This window comes from Adiantum capillus-veneris, chromosome 24, assembly GCF_014529385.1.
Source record: "Adiantum capillus-veneris isolate H3 chromosome 24, ASM1452938v2, whole genome shotgun sequence".
NCBI lineage: Eukaryota > Viridiplantae > Streptophyta > Polypodiopsida > Polypodiales > Pteridaceae > Adiantum > Adiantum capillus-veneris.
In genome coordinates, this window is record NC_140954.1 from 130,509,612 (window position 1) to 130,533,008 (window position 23,397).

Genomic DNA, 23,397 nt, shown 5'->3' on the forward strand with positions numbered 1-23,397 from the left:
GCCATGATTGAGAACCAATCAGGAACAAAGCTCAAAGCTTTTCGCACGGACAATGGTGGAGAATACGTCTCCATAGAGTTCAAGGATTTTTGCAATAGAAGAGGCATTCGGCGGCATTTTACTGCTCCATACACACCTGCACAAAATGGGATAGCTGAAAGAATGAATTGTACGATTCAAGAATGAGTTGTCTCAATGATGTCTATGGCGAAGCTTACTCCAGAGTTTTGGGGGGAAGCTGTTCTGACAGCAGTGCACATCATCAACAGGTCACCTAGTTCTCCTTTGAATTTCAAAATTCCAGGGGAATTATGGACTAGCAAAAGGCCAAGCTATGAGCATCTACGTGTATTTGGATGTGAGGCATATGCACATGTGCCCAAAGAACTTTGTCGGAAGTTAGATCCCAGATCACACAAATGCATCTTTATTGGCTATGGAGCAAACGGAGAGATGGGATATCGTCTCTGGCACCCAGAATCAAACAAAGTCATTCGTAGCTCACATGTGATTTTCAATGAATCAATAATGCACAAGAAGCCCATCAAAGATGTTGAGTACAGACGTGTTCGTTTTGAGGATGTAGCCTCCGAACCAACTCAGTTCAGTAGTGTTGCACCCACTCCTCAAGAGCAAGATACTACTATTGCTCCGGAGAGAGCGGAGTCCAGCACTCAGGCACTGAGACGCTCTGAGAGAGTATCACGTGCGCCCGAGCGGTTTGAGCCGGGTATACACCACATTTTGGTCACTGACAATGGAGAGCCAACCTGCTACAAAGAAGCTATACAAATGGAGGATAGTGTTAAGTGGGAGCAGGCTATGCAATCAGAATACAATTCGATTGTGGCTAATGAGACATGGGATTTAGTTGAATTACCAAAAGGCAAAAATGCTTTACCCTGCAAGTGGGTATACAAGAAGAAGTATACAGCGGAAGATCCCGAGCCTAGATACAAGGCTCGTCTAGTTGTCAAGGGTTTCAAGAAGCAAAAAGGTGTGGATTTTGATGAGATTTTCTCTCCAGTAGTCAAGATGACTACACTTCGCACCGTGCTTGGCTTGGTTGCTATCCAGGACATGGAACTTGTTCAAATGGATGTGAACACAACATTTCTTCATGGGGATCTAAATGAAGATGTCTACATGAAACAACCAGAGGGCTTCGTATGTGAAACCCAAAAAACCCACGAGGACCGAATTGGTTTGTAGACTTAAAAAGGCACTCTATGGACTCAAGCAAGGTTCAAGGCAATGGTATAAAAAAATCAACAAATTCATGCAGTCTCAGGGTTACATTAGAAGTCAAGAGGATCACTGCTTATACACAAAAAGGTTGAACGATGGTTCTTTAATCATCTTGATCTTGTATGTAGATGATATGCTTATCACAGGCAAATCAATTGATGAAATCAATCAGTTGAAAAAGATGCTAAGCACTCAGTTTTCCATGAAGGATTTGGGAGATGCCAATCACTTTCTTGGTATGCACATCAAGAGAGACAGGCAACGTGGAATTCTCGAATTATCTCAAGAAAAGTACATTCACAAAGTCTTGCAACGTTTTAGTATGCAGGGGGGGAAGTCATTGAGTACCCCAATGCAAGCATACTCCAAACTTAGCAAGGAAGACTCTCCCAAGACAGTGGCTAAGAAAGAGGAAATGGTGAAAGTACCATATTCTTCAGTAGTTGGCAGTTTGATGTACGCTATGGTAGCCACAAGACCAAACATTGCACATGCAGTGAGAGTGGTTAGTAGGTACATGGCAAACCCTGGCAAGAAGCATTGGGAAGCAGTGAAGAAAATCCTCAGATATTTGAAAGGTACAGCTAGCAAGTGTTTACGCTTTGGAAACAGTGATGCATCTATTGTAGGTTACACGGATTATGCGGGTTGCGTGGATCGTAGAAGATCCACATCTGGCTATGTGTTCATGTTTGCTGGAGTAGCTATCTCTCGGAGATCGTGTCTCCAAGATTGCATGTCTTCATCTACCACTGAGGCAGAATATGTTGCTGCGTCTGACGCCAGCAAGGAAGCCATATGGTTGGCTCGTCTAGTGGGAGAATTGGGCATTCACGAGGTTCGAGTACTACATTGTGATAGTCAGAGTGCCATTGCTTTGGCAAAGAATCCAGTGTTTCACTCAAAGTCGAAACACATAGAGGTCAGATACCATGTCATACGAGATGCATTGGCTGGCAAGCGTATCAAGCTTGTCAAGGTTTACACTGATGAAAACCCCGTAGATGCTCTCACAAAGAGCCTATCCTCGGAGCGATTTACACATTGTATAGAACTTATGGGTGTAGGATGAAGCCTCGGCAATGCTTCATCAATTTTGTATAAACTAACTATACTAATGCCACTATTGGCCACCATGACCTTCAAGTGGGAGGTTGTTGAGGTGTAGGCCAGGTGGCCGTGGGAAACCACCCTTGTACACTTAATTTCCCCTATTCAATATAGGGAGAGAAAGAGGAAGAGTTGACCTCTCCTTCTCTTTCTTCTCCACTAACCCACACAGGCTGCCTGTACATCATCCCCTTCCCCATTCTCTTCTTCCCCCCCTCTCTTGCACACACTCCGTACACGCACACGCGCACTCATCAAGTTTGTGTGTATGTCTATCTAACATTGTGTGTGTGTGTGTGTGTGTGTTTTTGCAGGTTTGAAGACGTTTTTAAGACCCTTTCTTGCTCAAATAGGCCGCATGTGAGTGCTCGAAAGTTTTATGCATTTTTATTTAATTTAAAATTATATTGTATATTGAAAATAAAATTTCATTTATTAGGTTCTCAATGCTTTAAATTTTTTGCAATTTTGTTTTGAAAATATGCTTTGGAGTAATTTTATTTTGAAATTATGCTATGGGAAAATTTTGTTTTGAAATTATGCTACCATCTCATCATCATCATGCGATTGATGAGGTTTAGGTTATAGGTTTCGGTTAGGTTTAGGTTTAGGTTATAGGTTAGGTTAGGGTATAGGTTATGTTAGGTTAGGTTAGGGTATAGGTTATATGTTAGGTTATAGGTTATACATTAGGTTATGTTAGGTTAGATTAGGTTTAGGTTAGATTAAGTTCAGGTTATAGGTTAGGTTAAGTTAGAGCTAGTGAAAAATAGTGGAAAAAATGCAAACAAACTTCAAAAATGACTCATGTCCTTCAAAAATCGCAAAAGAACTTTGGTTAGGCTAGGTTTAGGTTTTAAGTTAGGTTATAGGTTATGTTAGATTAGCTTATAGGCTAGGTTTAGGTATAGATTAGGTTAGGTTATAGGTTGGTTGGGTTAGAGCTAGCGGCAATAGAAAAAATGCAAACGAACTTAAAAAATGGCTCGTGTACTTCAAGAAACACAAACGGACTTCAGTTAGGATAGGTTATAGGTTAGATTTAGGATATAGGTAATGTTAGGTTAGGTTATAAGTTATGTTAGGTTTGTTTAGGTTATAGATTGTATGTAAAAGGTTAGGTTATATGTTAGGTCAGGTTTAGGCTATAGGTTAGGTTGTACGTAAAAGGTTAGGTTAGGTTATAGGCTAGATTTAGGTTATAGGTTTCAAAAGCGCAATTGGACTTCAAAAGCGCACACAGACTTCAAAAACAATAATATATAGTCATTGACCAATAAAGACGAGATTATTACACTGTGGTCCTAATATCCGTGCACCTCTAGACCGAGGTGTGCGGGGATCGGGCATGGCTAGATAATGTGAGGTTGTTAGAGCTAGCGGCAAATAGTTAAAAACACGCAAACGGACTTTGGAAATGACTTGTGTACTTCAAAACGCAAATGGACATTGACAAACGAAGTAAAATAATGCAATCGAAATTCAAAAGCGCACACAAAATTCAAAAACCCTAATATATAGTCATTGAACAATAAAGACAAGATTATTATCATGTGGTCCTAATCTCCGTGCATCTCTAGACCGAGGTGTGCCGGGATTGGGCCTGGCTAGAGAATGTGAGTTTATCATGTATTGTCATGTAGTTAGTAGTGTGTAGTTATAACAAGAGTGTTTTACTTATTTGTTGCATCATTGGTAGATAAAGTATGAATGATAGGATGGCGTGTCCTTGTGCGCATTGCAAGCATCAGATCTTTCAAAAACAAAAAATATGGGACTAGCACATACGCAATCACAGTCTCTTTCTGATAGAGAAACTACAAGACCTGCGTTAGCGATCTCATGGTCCAGAGACAATAGATCAAACTCCGCAAGTAAATATTGCTCCAACTTCATCCCAGAGAAGATGATTTTCAAATGAACAGCCATCGACTGAGTCCTCCCAACCAATACCTGATGTGTCATTTCAAGAAGTAGAGATGGAGCAGATGTTAGACACGTTCTTTGACATAGATCCCATCATCAAAAACATAGAAGAAGACAACATTCAAGGCAATATTTCCAACCAACCTCAGCCATCCCATCCATATTGACGGCATGATAGCAACGGTAAAGAGGACGAGATGATGCAAACTCTTGCATGCATGCTGCTTTACAATGGTGCAAAAATCTCAGTTCTTTGTACCGCTTTGGTAATGCTTAATTTGCAGTCTGTCTATGGGTGGTCTAACACCTTTTTCACAAAGCTTTTTAGGTGAATACATTGTATCCTAAGCATGATAAAGTGCAAATTAAAATTCAATGATCTGATCAAGGGGCTGACTTGTTCATGTAACGGTAGGTTTCTCAACGAGCAGATCTTGCCAGAAGGGAATCACAAGCCCCCTACCCGTCCAACCGCTAAATCCTTCTTGCTAATTTGGGCTTGGATTATCACAAAATACATGCATGTCCTAATGCTTGTATACTTTTTTGCAATGAGTATGCAAATTTGGAACATTGTTTCAATTGTGGATCAAACATGTATAGAGAGGACACACAAGGAAAATCTATCCTTGCAAAGGTCCTTCAACACTTTCCTATCATTTCAAGAACAAAGAGCATGTTCAAGTGCAAGTCTATAGCTGCTTTGATGACATGGCACTCAAATACTAGATCGACAGATGATGTGGTGCGGGTACCTGCTGACTCTCGTGCATGGAAGCACATAGAGGAAAGTTAGCCTACATTTAAGAATGAGCCTTGATGTATCCGCTTCAGTCGGGAAATGGACGGAGTAAACCCATTTGGATTACAGAGTTCGTCATGGAGCACGTGGCCTATTTGTCTGGTTAATTATAATCTTCCACCTTGGATAGCTATTAAGAAGGGTCATCTGTTGTTGTCACACTTATTGTCCCAAGAAAGTACAAAGCAAAGAACATGGACGTCTATCTGGCACCACTTATAGAAGATCTCCAAATCTTGTGGAGGAATTGATGTGGTTGATACGTCCCAACCAATCGGACAATGGAATGTACATGTGCAAGGCATTCTCATGTGGACCATGCAAGATTGGCCAGGCTTAGGTGAGTGTTCAGGTAAGGGAGTTTGAAACCCTCACACACATGTTATTCCTTGCTATGCCAACATTAAATTTGTGCTTTTTCATGCTTGAGTTACTCGGGCAATCATGCATGCCCAAAATATGGTCCTCGGCTTGGTTTCCACCGCTCTGAGCATTTGAACAAGACATTTTTCGAGGAGCATAGTAGATTTTTGCCTAAAGAAACATGACATGCATCCACTGAAAGTGAGTGATTGGAAAAACATGTGGCTGGAGAGGGGAGATTTCATGCCACCTGGAATGAAAAGACTTTCTATTTTCCATGAACTCTCGTACTAGAATGACCTATTGATTAATCATTTGCCTGACCCAATGCACATCTTCAAGAATGTGGGGGAGATCATATGGAAAACCATCACTCAAAAAAGGGAGAGCAAGGCCCACAGATATGACCTACAGGCTGTGGATCGAATGCCAGAGATGTGGCCTCGACTTAAACCCAATGGAAAGTTTGCTATACCAAAAGGACCATGGGTTTTGAGTCGTGTACAAGAGCAACAAGAAAAAAATATTGTATATTCATTCACTGGGAGCATTGGATGTTTGAAAATGGCTTTTACAAGAGATGACAATCTTAGTGGTCTTAAGTCCCACGATTGGCACAAATTTTTACAGTTTATCTTACCAATTTCTGTAAAGGATTGTTTGACAGATGACATCAGAAGAACAATCTACAAAATTAGTGAGTTGGTACATTGGATCACTTCAAAAGAGATAAGAGAAGACAACATTGATGCAGCACACTTAAATGCTATTGAAGCAGTGTGCATGGTGGAGAAGTACTTTCCAACAAACATTCTTACCATCCAAATGCATGTACTTGTGCATGCGGTCTATGAAGTTGCAGTTGCTGGGGAGAGCGACGAAGAAGTAGGGTTTGATGATGAAGATGCAGAAGTACAGATTGAGATAGACATCTTTGGTGCATCAGATCTCATAGAAGATGAGAGATTAACTAATGATTTTTGCTAGAAACTCTTTTGTAAAATTCTTTTTAGTAGGCTACAATACACTTTAGAGTCACTCATTTGTGTTGGCAATTTGTTTATTTGTTATTTGTTATTTGTTATTTGTATTGATTAAGTGTTTCTTCTGTAAACTAACATATTTTGTGGGTGTTATTTGTGTATCTATAGCCATGTCCGATGAAGATGGGCCACACTCTCCTAGTTTTAGTTTTCATGTCACTCCGATCGGCATGTCACCCAAGCAGATGAGCCTCTTTTTGACACAGTTTACACCAGAGCAAATCACAATGGCACAGAACCTTTGGGTAGCAGGTTCCTCTAGACCTACTATGGTCAACCCTACACCTAGTACTAGTGTGGTCCCTACACCAACCGGCCCCACACCTCAGTTGAGTGTGTCCCCTATGCCTAGGACTAGTGTGCCTCCTACACCAATGGGTGGTTCATCTTTGAGATGAGGTAGGCATCGTTCTGGAGGTGGTGGTTGATGTGGTAGTGGTTCTACTGATGCGTCCACACCACTGAGAGAGCATCCACCACTCTCTTCAGTAGATGGTTTACCGATTGGCACACCACGTACACCTTGGGGATCACATGAGCATGATCCTAGCAAGGTGTACAAGAGCAGAGATGGGGTTGTTGTGGAAGATAGGGTTAAAAAGGCCATGCAACAAAGGATTTGGCAGCTCTGTACATTTTAGTTTGGTCACTTTGTGACAGAGATTTGGGATAATATCGATGATGAAATAAAGAGTTACATCATTGAGGCCATTCAGAGAGAGTATAGGTCGACAAAGGGGTACGATCTAGTCTAAAATGGCTAGATTTTGGGCGTGGCAAAGACCACAATGTCACATCATTGGTAAAAGGCAAGAGATAGGTATAATGTCGAAAGTCGAAAGCCGGCATGGTTGGATGCAGAGGAGTGGGCGGGGATTGCACAAGAGACACAAGACAATCCTGACAGATTTCAACAGCAGAGAGATGCAGCAGCCAAAGAATGTTTGGAGTCTCCTAGAGGGTCACATCTTGGGAGTGGAGGCTACGACACATTTCAACATGAGTTTGTAAGTATTATACGTATGCTTTGCATTGTTGACGATGTATATGTTATTTGAAGATTTATCTCATGATTAAATCATAATTTTACAGGAAGTTACCGTGAAGCGCCTTCCCACACATCGAGAGGATAGGTATGGGTACAAGCATGGACTTGTGGCCATTTTGACCCATCTGTAGGAGGAGGGAGAGGACGTTGACTGGGAGGCATTACCATGAGGGTCTTCTTGATACAGTCTTAATCAATCATCTTGATACAATCTTCTTGGTAGATTATTTTTTGTAGCTGTGGTCTTCTTGATACAGCCTTACTCAATGATTGTTTGCATTTACAATTTTGTAGTGCTTATGTTTATGGTTTTGCATTCCATTTGCAATTTTGATTTATTTTGCAATTATGGTATGGCACATTATGGTTATGGTATGGCACAGAGGTTTTGGTCATGGTTTGGCAATCAAGTTATGGTTATGGTTCTGCAATGATGGTATGGCAATCATGGTATGGTTAGGGTTTGGCAATCAAGTTATGGTTATGGTTTTGCAATGATGGTATGGAAATCATGTGATACTTATGGTATGACAAGCAAGTTATGGTAATGGTTATGGTATGGGAAGTGCGTTATGTTAGTATGGTTTTGCAGTTTTTGAATCATGTTTGAAATATGGCTATAAAATCTTTATGCCGTTGTGCCTTTGGTTGGGAGTCGACGTTATGGTTATGCTTTTGAGAGCTTGTTATGATTAAGCTTTTAATTTTGTGGTTTTGTTCTTTTTACAGTTTTGCTAATAATTATACACTCGCTCTTTAGCGTCAACTTGTAGGTGGAGTGCGGTTGCTTGTGCACTCTTCCTTTGGGCAAAGAGGGTTGTTTTCTGTTATTGCAGTACATGCAACATCAGTTCACATCCCTCTCTGCCCAAAAAAAATTTGTAGGCTTGTTCATTGGAATATAATTTGGTACATGCGCCAATATGGGCCTTGCAACAACCATTGGTATATGAAAACATTTCCGGCGCATATAATTGCGTTTTATTTGACATATATAACAACGTTTATTTCGTTGCATATAACAACGTTTATCTGGACGGTCTTTATCGGTGCATATATTGATGCCACAATACCGGTGTTTATTACGATTCTTATTCCAGGGAATTTTACTTTTAAAAGAAACTTTGTCTTGTCAGAATCTGTATCAATTTTTGCACGATGGGTTATAGTGGGTACTCCTCCATGATTTTACTTGAAACTTTGTTTTAGGTGATGAATTTACAATGGGAGGTGCTATTCTTTACTTGTTTTTTTGTACATTTTTGGTGGTAGGTGGAAGTTGTGAAGAAGTTTGTGTTTCTGTAGAAGAACTACATGAAGAGCAAGAAGCTTCATTTGTTTTTTCTATGTTTGAGCCGAGCAATACAATTTGTTCTCGCTTGGGTACCCAAACTAACTCTGGATCAGGTGTATAGTATTCTGTGATCTCTCCCTTCCCATGGTCTTCAATCGGCTTTATCGTTATAGGATTTGACTCACATGGGTCTATAGGTGATAGGTAAGAACACAATTTATGTTTAGGCACTCAGATTTAATCATTCCCTTCATAGTAGCCTTGGGCTTCCAATAGTAGTTTAGGAATCCAACGCAACTTTGTCTTACATGTCTTGGAGCAAGTGGGGCATCTCTTACAAGGCTTATATTTTTTAGCATAAAAAATGGTCGCTCAAGAGGCTTTAGGGTACCCATTTGTACGTTTTCTTTGTTATATTACGATGAATCTTGTGTCTCTCATGCTTTGTTTCAACTACAAAAGTTGAAGTTCAAAATAAAACAATATTAGTGTTGCGATAGATAATATGGATTACAATAAAAGAAGTGGAAATGCTTACATGATGCTAATCGTACCCTCAGCATCACTCTTCTTTTTTAGTGATCAATAATCCTTCTTCACTTTCAAAATTTTTGCATTTACCTAGTACAAAGTCTAGGAGAATTTGTTTTTGTGAGAACAAGCTCCTTCTATTAGTTAATGAAACTGCCCATAGGACTATAAGCACCTCTACTAGACAGGGCTACAAAAATCATAAGGGGGAGACTCTCCCAATGAAAGACAACATATGTTCAATGAGGCTAAATCAAGAGATGGGAGGAGAGAAAAGCCACACAAGTGGTAGGTAGTGCCATCTCAGCACACCCTGGACCATAGTGAAGAAAGGCCCAGGGCACCAGAGTTGAAGGAAAGCCTCTCTACGCTCCTGCATGCGGTCAAAGCTGCTCTGGAGTCTCTCAAACTATCCTCTGAGAGTATGGATCTGGAAGTTGGAAAAGGCTGAGGGTTATGCGAAAGGATATTATATTTTATGTAAAATTTATTATTCAAGTGTTCTTTTATGAGCTTTGGCCATTTATGACCGGCCGGCCAGTTTGTACTCACTTTGACCATTCAAGAAATCTATAAATCAAATACGTGCAAGAGCGAAATGGTCACTCTTGCACGGGGGAGAGTACAAACAGTGTCTGCATGTTCTTCTATCCTCTCCTCTCTTCTCTCTCGCCGGGCCAGCATAGCACTCTACTCTAGGAGGTGCGTTTGCACGTGCTTTCACTCTTTCTCGCCTGCTCTGTGTGTGTGTGTGTGTGTGTGTGTGTGTGTGTGTGTGTGTGTGTGTGTGTGTGTGTGTGTGTGTGTGTGTGTGTGTGTGTGCTCGTTCTGAGCTTGATTATGTGTGTGTGCAAAAATTCAGGTATGCCGATTTATTGTTTTATGATATGCAGTGTGCTATTTTGGGTATTTTGCAGGGCCATCACGCTCACATTTGTAGCAGTGGTATCAGAGTGCAAGGCTACGCTCTTGGTAACAAAGAATCAAGGAGGTCTATAGCTTGGCTTCCGAGAAAAAAATTTAGATCTTTGCGATTCCTAGAGATAAGTGCAACTACACAATTCCTTTCTATTTCATATAATTTTATTGTTTTGTCTCTTTGTTGTGGCAAAGTCTTTGGAAATCGTAACATCAATTTTTTTAAATTGATCTGTGATTAGTGTAAGAAATCCAAATAGACATCGAGTAGAAATAACAATAATTTATGTAGTAAGAAAAGCCTGAACATTGCTTATATAGTGATTAGCACTCTTGATAATAATAATAATATTGACATAACTAGTCTACATACTAGTAGATTGAATATGATTAAGAGGAATTTTTTTAAATTTGATCAGTGATGTGTATAGTAGATGAAGAACAAGAAGAAAGAAGTAAAGGAGGAATTTAGAGATGTATAGATAATGAGATGAGAGATTTTTTTGAAATTTAGGATCATCCCAAGTAGAACAATATACCCCACAAATTTGTTTAACTTGTCTTGAACTCTCTTCAAAGGAATCTTCATGGTAGCTCATGTTCATCATGAGCATAATCCATTGAGGCCTCAAGGCATCTAGCTTCACTTTATTGTAGTCGAGGAACCGTCCTAGGAGACCTCAAGGGATTCCCAGAAGAGTGGAGGGCAAGATCCACTTCTAGAGAAGGACTAGGAGTAGTTGAAAAAATCTAGATGGGATATAAACCCAAGAAACTTCAAGGGTAGAAGTACGCCTGGCTAATAGACTCCGAGATCTCCTATCACATTTTGTCACACACACAACATCTACAGATGGATCAACTACACAACACACTAAACAGTTGTGACAGAGTAACATATTTTTTTCATGATAGAGCAGTACATTAAGCAGTCGTGCTCGCTTGTTGGAGCCCCACTATTTACCCAACAACCCATAGATAGCATGCCATCAACTGGCTGTTAGGGAGCGTGTGTATATTGAGAAGATGATGAATCAGCATTTCCCTCTTGCATGTATTTCATTTATAGATTATTCCATGCTCAAAAGAATAGACATTTACCAGCCGACATAAATAAAAATAGCTCCTAATGAGCATTTGATTAATAAATGTACAGATCTCATATCCATAACATCACTGCTACAAACAGAGGCATGCAGAGCACTGCAAGCCATAAGACCGAAAAATCTGCATACCTGGCACATCCACAAGCACGTAATCAAAGCTTTATGCGAACACACATACACACACACACACACATATATATATTATATATATATATATATTATATATATATATTATATATATATATATATATATATTATATATATATATATATATATAGAGAGAGAGAGAGAGAGAGACAGAGAGAGAGAGAGTAAACAAGCACGCACAGATGCACCTCCTAGAGCGGAGTGCTACACCGGCACTACAAGAGAGGAGAGAGGGGGGGAGAGAAGAATAACGCAAACATTGGGTGAAATCTCCCACCATGCAAGAGTGACCATTTCCCTCTTGCACATATTTGTTTATAGATGTCTTGAATGGTCAAATTGAGTACAAACTGGCCGGCCGGTCATAAATGGCCAAAGCTCATAAAAGAGCACTTAAATAATAAAATGTACATAATATACATATCTGTTCATATAGTCCTAGATTGGTTAAGCCTTTTTTCACCTATCAAGTATTGTTTGTAGATCCTTATCTTTGCAAGTGAGGACATTTACTTCTAACGAAGAGGTATGTTATCGAATTGATATTTACTGTAGCTTACAGGTGGAAAAGGCTTGACAAATCTAGGCGAACAAATATATATATTGTACATTTTATCATTCAAGTGCTCTTTTATGAGATTCGGCCATTTATGACTGGATGGCCAGTTTGTACTCAATTTGACCATTCAAGAAATCTATAAATCAAATACGTGCAAGAGGGAAATGGTCACTCTTGCATGAGGGGAGATTGCACCTAGTGTTTATCTCCTCTCCTCCCTTCTCTCTCGCCATGCTGGTGTAGCACTCTGCTCTAAGAGGTGTGACTGCATGTGCTCTCTTGCTCTCTTCCGTTCTATTTCCCTCTCTGTTCGTGTATGGAAACAATTATGGTGCACAAGTTATTGTTACCATATACATGTGGTAGTGATGTGTGTGAACACACTAGGACCGTCGGGGAATTTTTTCCCTCTTTAGGAGGTTTTTTCCCCCGTGCATTGGATATACGCCCATCACTCTAGGGCTATTTATCTTTCCATTGCACACTAAGTAACACACTCTCTATTGTGTGCCTTGAGCTTCATTCGTCTTCTCCAAGCTGTGTGTGTTTCTCTGCAACCCTAATTCCAACAATTGGTATCAGAGCAGGTCACGCCCTCCCGGGCTTAGTCGCCAGCTGCTCCAGCACACGCTGTTGGGAAACAAACAAACTGAAACACCTCTATAGTGATGTCACATGAGTTTTTTAGTTTGTACATGATTTTAAGTTATATACAAGGCTCACTTCAAAAAACTCACTCACGGTAACTTACAGTTGCCCGACAGCTGTCACTAGACTAGAGACTTGCAGTGCATGTACATGTGCTTGCTAAAGCAAGCTAAAAAAACCCACAAAAAGAAATCCCACACGCCCTTTTGACATCAGGAGTCATGTCCGTATGTACAAATTTACAAAAAACGGGGTGGCAAAAATGCGCCCAACATAGTTTGCCACACCCCAGCCTGCTAGATCATTCATGATCAGCATCACAAAAGAGATCCTGTAAACCACATGAGGGAGTCTTCAACTCATCTTCATCATTAACCACATGATCAGAAAATTCTTCAAAAGAAGGCTCATCCTCAATCACAGTCATCAACCTTGCAATATACTTCTTCAACCTGTAGCCATTCACACGTGCTTTATGCGGGGTACCATCCAAGTCAGCAAGCTGATATGTGCCATTCGGAAACCTGTTTAAGACCAAGAAAGGACCTTGCCACTTGATTTGAAATTTCTTTTGAAAAGTACTATCAAGCTTACTATTGTAACGAAGCACCATGTCACCCTTCTTGATGTCCTTGTTCTTTACCTTCTCATTTGCCTTTGCTTGAGTCTTCTTCAAGACCTGCTCATAATGCTCAAAAGCTAACACCCTATCCAATTGTACACATTGCAAATATAAAAGTCTTTCCTTGAATGCATCCTTGGGCTCTTCTTCAAGCTTTAGCATCATCTTCAAGGATGGTATCTCCACCTCAATAGGAAGTAAAGCCTCTTTGCCAAAAACTAGATGGAAGGGAGAAAAACCAGTACCTGATTTGAAGGCAGTCCTATAAGCCCATAGAGCACAAGGTAGCTCTAAATCCCAAGTCTTCACATTGTTTCTTGTCATCTTTGTAAGAATCCTTATGAGCTCTCCATTAAACCTTTCATTCATGCCATTGCATTGAGGATAATATGGAGTAGTAAACCTGCGATGCACATGAAGCTTCTCACATAGATAATCCACCAACTCTCCCCTGAAACTTGGACCCTTGTCAGAAAGTAACTCCAATGGCATGCCAAATTTGTAGCAAATATCTTCATATATAAATAAGGAAACATCTTTACTCGTGATGTGCTTAACAGATTTGGCTTCGGCCCACCTGGATAGATAGTCAACAGCAGTAAGTATGTAGCATTTGCCTCTAGCTGTCATAGGTAGAGGACCTATTGCATCAATACCCCACTTCTCAAACACATCATAAGCCTCAATGGTGCCTCTAATTTCTGATTTGAGAACCCTATTTTCCATGCTTTGACACTCTTTACAAGACTTGCACCAATGATGAACATCACGTTGAACACTTGGCCACACATAACCCTCCTGCAAGACTTTATGCAAAGTGATCTTTGCAGCAAAGTGACCACCACAAGAACCCTCATGATTCTCCTCTAAAATTTTGTATATTTTCTCTTTCCAAGGCACTTTTCTCATCACAAGATCAGCCCCCTTCATATACAAGGCATCACCAAGTAGAACATACCTTTTGGCACGACGTAGGAAGGCGTACTTTTTTGCTTTTCCAACTCTGATGGAAGCATACCTGTTTGTAGAAACTCTTCCTCCCTCTGTAAAGCTTCCCTTCCCAAATAAAGAGGAGAATTAGCCCTTATCACATACAATTGCCCAATTGAAGCTTGCGCTGCACCATGTGCTTCTTCATTTTGAGACCTGTCCACATGCCTTAAACTCCAAGCTTCAAAATTCTTAAGCAGATTCTTCACTTGAAAACACATATTTTTCAGCCTTGGATTCTTACTTTGCCACACCCCAAGTACTTGCTTAACCACCAAAAGAACATCACCTCTTACCCTCACACGACGGATGCCCAGCTCAAGGCAAAGGTTGAGACCTTTCTCCAAAGTAGCATACTCAGCTTCATTGTTGCTTTGTGTTGTAAGCTTCAAACTCCTTTTAGTTACCAAAGCACCTTGAGGATCATAAACTACCACACCTCCTGAAGCTTCACCATGCGCTTTCCTGTAAGAGCCATCAAAAAACAATAGATAGGCATTGTCTATGTCAGGAGCTTCCATGTGTTGCTTCTTCACTGCATCCTCCTTAAGAAGAAGAGGGCTTTCCTTATAAGTAAGCAAATCAGCCAATGTAGCCCTTGTACTCTCCTCAACAAGAAAAGAGAATTGGAATTCCTGTAGCTCCACAATCCACTTCATGAGCCTCTTTGACAAAGTAGGGCTATTCACCAATTGAGGTAGAAGAGTGTAGCTAGTGAGGAATGTGAATGGTTTAGGGAGAAGGTAGTGCCTAAACCTTCTACATGCATAAATCACACTCACCATAATGAGCTCCACATCAGTATAGCCTCTCTCCACCTCTAGCTTCACCCTGCTAGCACAATAGATAGGCTTCATGTAGTGGGAATTGTTACCTCGTTGAAGAAGCATAGCTCCAATAGCATCCTCACCTACTGATGGATTCACATAAAACTCCTTATCCCAATTAGGAGCTTGCATAGCAGGAAGAGAACCAAGAACCTCTTTGATACCTTGAAAAACCTCTTCACATTCATTTGTCCATTGTAGAGGATCCAACCTTGCTACTTGTTGGAGAGGATAAAGAAGTTGAGAGGACAAAGGAATGAACCTTGCCATATACTTCACCTTTTGAATAAAAGTAGAAAGTTGCTTTGTATCTTTAGGTGATGGGAGGAGCACCAAAGCCTTCACTTTGTCAGGATCCGCTTCAATCCCATTCTCTGAGATCATATGCCCCAAAAACTTCACTCTTGGTTGAGCAAGATGACATTTCTTTGGGTTGAGTTGACCTCCACTTTCATCATATTGCTTCAATGCCATCCCAAGCTTTGCACAATGATCCTTTCTAGAGCTATAAACACAAAAGTCATCAATAATATCCTTCACAAACTTGCCAAGAAAGGGAGAGAACACCTTGTTGACGCGCTTTTGATACCACGCACAGCCATTCATAAGACCAAAAGGAAGTACAAAATAACAAAAGCATCCCCATGGCGTGATAAATGTGGTCTTATTTTGATCTTCCAAAGCCAAGGTGAGCTGAAAATATCCTGAGAATCCATCACATACGCTATACCTCTCCTGCCCTGCAATAGAATCAAGTATGTCATCTATGAAAGGAAGAGGGTATGGATCCCTCTTCATGGCTACGTTTAGAGGCTTAAAATCAACACATATCCTCCACTTTCCATCCTTCTTGGGTGTGACCACAACAGGACTCACCCATTCTGCAGTGCTCACAGGGCATATGAAACCTGCTTCAAGAAGCTTGTCTACCTCTTCCTTTAAAGCATTAAGTTGTACCTGTCCCATTCTCCTTAGCTTTTGGCGTACGGGCTGAGCTCCTTCCTTGATTGGCATGTAGATTTCCTCTCCCTTAAAGCCTCTAATTTCCTCATAAGAAGTGATGAATAAATGGGGAAATTGTTGTATCATATGTAGGTACTCACCCTTCTCATGACTAGTCAAGTCGGAAGACAACATACCTTGTATCAGCTCCTGTTTGACATTAGGTTGAACTTTGGGTTGCATCAGCTCTTCAATTTGCTCATAAGGACCAGAGATATCCTCATTCTCCATAAGGCCAAGAAATCTTTGTTTCTCATCATGCTCTTCTTCAAGAAACAAGGAGGAAACATCTAGATCACTATCGCTGCTATCTTCCACTTCACTGCCCTCATCCCCATTGTCTTCTTCTTCACTTGAGTACTCTTCTTCATCACTTTTTTCATCAAAATCAGCATCCAAATATTGCTTGCTAGCCATGTCAAACCTCTTCTTATCACCCCTTCTATTGTAGAGAGTGATGGTACCATGTCCCCAACCTGTATAGCTTTGGTTGCCTGTAACCATGGTCTTCCAAGGATGAGAGGGAAAGCACCAATACCCGCGATCATAACATGGAAATTGACCAGCACTTTAACATCAAATACATCCACCTCCAAGTCCTTTAAAACTCCCAAGCACCTCACCCTTGATTGGTTGGCAAGATTTATGCAAAAACCTGAATTCTTCACCATGTTGAGTCCCAACTTTGATACACAATCTTGAGTAATAACACATACCTGTGCACCTCCATCAATATACGCCTCTCCAATGCACTTCCTCTTATGCCATGCATCCATAGTAGGACATATATCAGGTAGCTCATTCAAAGACAAGACTCTCATTGACCCCCTTGCAGGCTCCTTCTTCATGGGGTTGACTACGTGCTTCCATTGCCTCTTTAACTTGGGACACATCTCCATGAGTTTCCCAAAGGTAACATCAGCCTTTCTACCCACCAAATCAGCCCTTAAACTATAATTTGGTTGCCCTTCTCCCAAAGGAAAGTCGGATGCATTGTAATGTTTCCTGGGCTTTCTCTTCTTCTTCTCTTTACCTGTACCTGTTTCAACCTGTTTCCCTCTTTTATGGCTGGGACTTGCATCACTCATGTCATGATCTCTTGTAACCCTCTTACCTACAGGAATGACCATAGCTCCCAAATCATCCTCTTTCTTCTCCAAACGGATTATGCTTACCACTTTTGTTTTTCCCTTCTCTTCTGTTGTCAATCCACTTGGTCCTGCTTCCCCTTTAATCTCAATACCATAATCTTGAGCTCGAGAAGGAATTTGTGGAGGAAGAGGAAACATGTCGCCACCCATTCTCTTTGGCTTGTCACATTGAGGGCTTTTATGAACCCATTCACCACAATTGTAGCATTGAAACATATCCCCTCTTCCAGCCATGCCTCTTCCTCTACCACCTGTATAACCCTCATTGCTTCCATAACCACATCCATATCCATAACTTTGACCTCTTCCACCTCCCATCATATGCACACTAAGATTCTTCATAAGACCTACAACCTCTTGCATCTCCTTGCGAAAGGCATTCACATCATGAGAAGCTTGTTGATCATAACATGTCTCCCTGATGAGGACCCTTGGTTGCTCTACCGCTTTCACTTCAAGCTTTGGCTCCACATTGATTCCAAGTTGATGAAGACGCTCTACTTTCCACTCTTTATTCTTTGCAATTTCAACTGCCTCCTCAAAGGTCCTTGGCTGCTTAAGCTCTACCTTCAAGCGTAGGCTACTCCTCAAGCTTGCAAGAAACCTTTCCTTCTTCAACATGTCTGGAGTAATTTCAGCCCCCAAAGATGTACACCACTTTGCCCATAACGCATTGAATGCCTTGACAAAGTCTTCTATGGTTTGGCCTTCATCTTGTACTAAGCCTTGAATAGACTTCCATACCTTTTGTGGGTCTTCCACCTGTTGAAAGTGTGTAAGAAAATCATGCCTTACCATTTCATAAGTCATGGCTTGAGGAGGTTGGGCTGATTGTAGCTCCTTTTCGTAGCCTTCCAACCATTCCCTAGCATCTCCCTTCAAACAGAAGTAGAAGATTCGTAGCACCAACGTTGGGTCTTGCTTGTCAGTAAGAAGGCAAGAAAACTCCATTCTCTCAATGAAACCTTTAGAACTTTCATTTGATTTCCCACTAAACTCCGGAAAATTAAACGCCATGTCTTCAAAACCTGTAAACTGAAGGTAACTTGAAGCGATTCCTCGGTGACGGGCACCAAAACACTGTTGGGAAACAAACAAATTGAAACACCTCTATAGTGATGTCACCCAAGAGTGTTGGAAGAGAAATACAAGACACCAAAATCTTCAAAAAATCCTTTTGAAACACCACAAGTCCAATAGGAGTAGACCCTTGGGAATTTACTAGCCGTCACCCACCCAAGAGACTATGTCACATAGGAGCAAAACCCTGCCAAAGCACGGATTTATAGCACACGCCGACCAATGCATATGAAGACAAGAGCCTCTCCTTTCACAATCAAACATCACAAACCCACAACTTCAACATCAATTCCACAATTCATAGATACATGCCCTCCGAATCTGTCTACACACAATTTGCCACTAGGCTGCCATAGCCATAACCCTGCAGAGAACTAGTCGTAACCTGATGAGCACAACTCCAATTGGGGCATTTTAAAGCTTGAGAGAAAGCTTGAAAAAATGACTGGCAAGAAAGCTGAAGATGACTAAAATTGATTCCATATGCCACCATGAGCAAAATTGACGCGAACAGAGAGCTGTCCCAGCACGACTACATGTAGAGAAGGCTAGTCAGGGCAAAAAACTGCATCCAAGAGCACCAAGGAGACAGAACGAGCCAAAACCTGCAAATTTCTGATCTTTGGCTGAACGTTTTTTAGTTTGTACATGAGTTTAAGTTATATACAAGGCTCACTTCAAAAAACTCACTCACGGGCACTTACAGTTGCCCTACAACTGTCACTAGACTAGCGACTTGAAGTCCGTGTACATGTGCTTGCTAAAGCAAGCTAAAAAACCCACAAAAAGAAATCCCACACGCCCTTTTGACATCGGGCGTCACGTCCGTATGTACAAATTTACAAAAAACGGGGTGTCAGAAATGCGCCCAACAACGCCTGCTCACTTTCTCCGATTTCAGTGAGCTTTGCCGAGCGATCGCAGGTCGACAAAAATTTTGGGAAAGCTCGAAAAGCTTAGTCTGCTCAAAATTTTGATTTGGGCTCATTTCGGCCTCCGTTTCCACTACAGGCAGTATTGCACAGGCTATTTCGTCATTTTGTGCAAAATTTCTGTCAGTGCCGTTTTCTACATAGCAGGTGCCTTATAGTCTTCTACGGTTTGTGCTATATAGCACAGGTTGTTCCCGCTCCGTTTCTCCTATTTTCGGGCAGTTTTCACATCAGGTGCAGCATTTACCATGGCTGACAACAACAACACAGATGTGTTCAAGATGTTTGCTGCTGAGGACAGGTTGGATGGGGACAACTACCCTATGTGGGCTTATATGATGCAACATGTTCTTGTGTCAAAGGATGTCTGGAACATTGTGCAGGGCATTGATGTACATCCTGGTTCTGAGGATATAGGCGATGTTGAGGATGTTGCAGGTCTTGCTGCAAGGATTGCAACTGTTAGAGTTGTTTTGCCTACGGCAGAACAAGCTCGTTGGGATGTTAAGGATGCGCAGGTTCATGCATTGATTGCATTGTCTGTGAAGCGCACCATTGTTCCTCACATCCGTTCAGCAAAATCTACAAAACAGGCTTGGGATATTTTAGCAGGTCTTTATGCAAGCCGCAATGAGGCTAAAATTGCTTTGCTGCGTAAAGAGCTGGAGTCGAAGATTATGCATGAGGAAGATGATATGGACACTTTCCTTGCTAGTGTCAAGGATATCAATGAGCAGCTTATTTCTGCAGGTGAAGTCATTTCAGACAGTTCCCTTATGCAGACTGTTCTTGATGCCTTACCAGATTCCTACCAAACTTTTGCTAGTACTTGGAGACTTATGACCCAAGGAAATCCTGAAGTTGTCAAGTTTGATGCATTATGCACATTGCTATTGCAAGAGTCACTTTCCAGAAAAAATAGGATTAGGCAGCGTGCAGTTGAACAGGCTTTTATTGCTTCTCAAAGAAAGGGTGGTAACAGTAATGCACCCACTTCTTATGGTTCTGCTGCGAGTGGCAAAAATTATGTTCCTAATGCTTCTGCTGGCAGTACTTCGTCTGGCAATTCTGATGATAAGGGCAAAAAGAAGATGTGTTGCCATTATTGTAAAGCCAATGATCACTTGATCAAGTCGTGTCCTAAGTTGAAGGCCAAAGAGGCTAAGAAGAAAGAGGGTGGTTCCACTGCAAGTGCTGGTTCCACTACAAATACAACCATTGTTGAGTCTTCTGTGAAAGGAGACTGTAATGCTGATGTTGATGCAGAATGGGCTTTTAGCGTAGAGTGCACTTACAATCCTGTTGTCCATGATTCATGCTTGTCAGTTGCTACAGATTCACATGTGTGGTATTTTGACAGTGGTTCTACAAAGCACATTACCTCACATCGTGAATTGTTTACCTCTCTCAAGTCTGTCCCTCATGGAAATTCAATCACTTGTGCCAACAACGCCTCTTATCCAGTTCAAGGAGTTGGAAAGATTGTGTTCACTGCTGCTAATGGCAGTTCCTTCACACTTGTTGATGCACTTTATGTACCTGGGATGAAGAAGAATCTCTTGTCTGTATCCACACTTGCTAGACTTGGACTTGTAGTCAAATTTGTGGATGACAGATGTACAGTTCATGATCTCATTTTTGGTGATGAAATTGTTGCATCTGGCCTTTTGTGGCGTGGGCTGTATAAGCTCACTTTGTATGACAAGTGTGGAAAAAATTTTGCAAATGCTGTTGCAGATTCAAGGGCTATTTCATATGCAAAACTTTGGCATGCACGTTTTGGTCATCTAAATTTTGCCAGTTTGCTGCGTTTGCAGAAATCTGATATGGTTGCTTCTTTGCCGCCTCTTGAAGCACCTGTCAAACATGTTTGTGAAGGCTGTATTTTGGGTAAGATGCAGCGTTCTAAGTTTCCAAAGGATTGTTCAGTTCGGGCCACATGCAGGTTGCAGCTTGTGCATAGTGATGTTTGTGGGCCCATGCAAACTCCGTCCTTGGGCAATTACCTGTACTTCGTGACTTTCATTGATGATTACTCCAGGCATGCATGGGTATTTCCGCTTAAAATGAAGTCCGAAGTTTTTATGTGCTTCAAACAATTTCTGGCTATGGCTGAAAATGTCTCGAAATGTACTATGGGCACCCTCCGTTCCGATCGAGGGGGGGAGTATATGTCTCATGAATTTAATGCATTTCTGGCTAGTCGTGGGATAAAACACCAATGTACAGTGCCTTATACACCTCAGCAAAATGGTGTTGCTGAGAGGAAAAACAGGTCACTGACGGAAATGGCACGATGTATGGTCAAAAGTCAAGCTTTACCGCATTCTTTTTGGCTTGAGGCCATCATGTGTGCCACTTATGTACTTAACAGGTTTCCTATGAAAGCTTTGCAGTCTATTACTCCATATGAAGCATGGCATGATAGAAAGCCTTCTATTGAGCACATGCGTTTTTTTGGCTGTTTGACATATGCTTTGGTGCCACAAGTGCAGCGCAAAAAATTGGATGATAAGGCTGTCAAATGTATTTTTGTTGGTTATAGTGTTGAAAGCAAAGGTTACAAGATATATCATCCGCAAACAAAACGTATTCTGGTTTCATGGGATGTAGTGTTTGTGGAAGATTCTGTTCAGCCCTTGTTGTCATGTACCAGAGACAGTAATGTAAGCTCACAGGACATATATGACACTTTGTTGCCTCTTTTTAGTGGTGGAAATACGAATGTAAGTTCCAATGAGGCAAATGTACAGCCTCTGGGGGTTTCTGAAATTGTTTTAGATCAGCCTATTACTGATGCAGATGTACATGATGTACTTGATGAGGAAAGGGCTGAAAATGAGCAGGCTAGAGGTATGCCAAAATGGTTGGTGCACTCTTTGCGTGACAGTAAATTGGATGCACCTTTGTCTAGTCATACTCGTTCAGGCTCTCTCCATGCATCTTATGCATCAGATTGTTATGCTTTGGCTGTGTCTAGCTTGCATGATGTTGAGGAGCCTTTGACTTTTGATGAAACACAAAATTCAGAAAATTGGATGGCTGCCATGCAATCAGAATATGATGCGCTTATAGAAAATGACACATGGACTTTATGTGATTTGCCTCCTGGCAAAAAGGCCATTGGTACGAAGTGGGTTTACAAGTTGAAATGCAAGCCGGATGGTGAGATCGATCGCCATAAGGCTCGACTTGTTGCAAAGGGTTATGCACATCAAAAAGGAATAGATTATGAAGAGACTTTTGCTCCCACTTGTCGTATGACTACTGTGCGTTTTCTATGTGCATTGGCAGCTCATTTTGGTTGGGATGTACATCAATCAGACATTGTTACTGCTTTCTTGAATGGTGACATATTTGAGGAAGTTTATGTAACGCAGCCTCGCGGTTTTGTCATAAAAGGACAAGAGGACAAAGTGTGCAAATGTAACAAGGCTTTGTATGGGTTGAAGCAATCTCCTCGTGCTTGGTATGAGAAAGCTGACACTCATTTGGTCAAACAAGGCTTTCATAACAGTCCAACAGAAAGCACATTTTATGTAAAGCGTGAGGGTGATGTACTTCTCATTGTGGTTCTTTATGCTGATGATTTGCTGATCACTGGACCAAATGAGAGACATATTGCTAAATTTAAGGCTGATTTGAATGCTACTTTCAAGATGAAAGATTTGGGGCTGTTGCATCATTATTTGGGTATACAGTTTAAGCAGTGTGATGGTGGTATTGCCTTGTGTCAGAAAAGTTACATAGAGACATTGCTATGTAAGTTTGGACTTGAGGATTGCAAACCTATTGCCACTCCCATGGAAACAGGTTTGAAGTTGAGTCTACATGATGCTGGTGATCCTGCTGATGTCACTCTTTACCAAACTGTTGTTGGCTGCCTCATTTATGTATGCAACACGAGGCCGGATATTCAGTTTGCAGTCTCACAGGTCAGCAGATTTATGCATAGCCCAGGGTCTAAGCATTGGCAGGCTGTCAAGAGGATTTTCCGCTACCTTAGTGGCACTTTACATCTTGGCTTGTTTTATCCCAAGGGGGGATCAT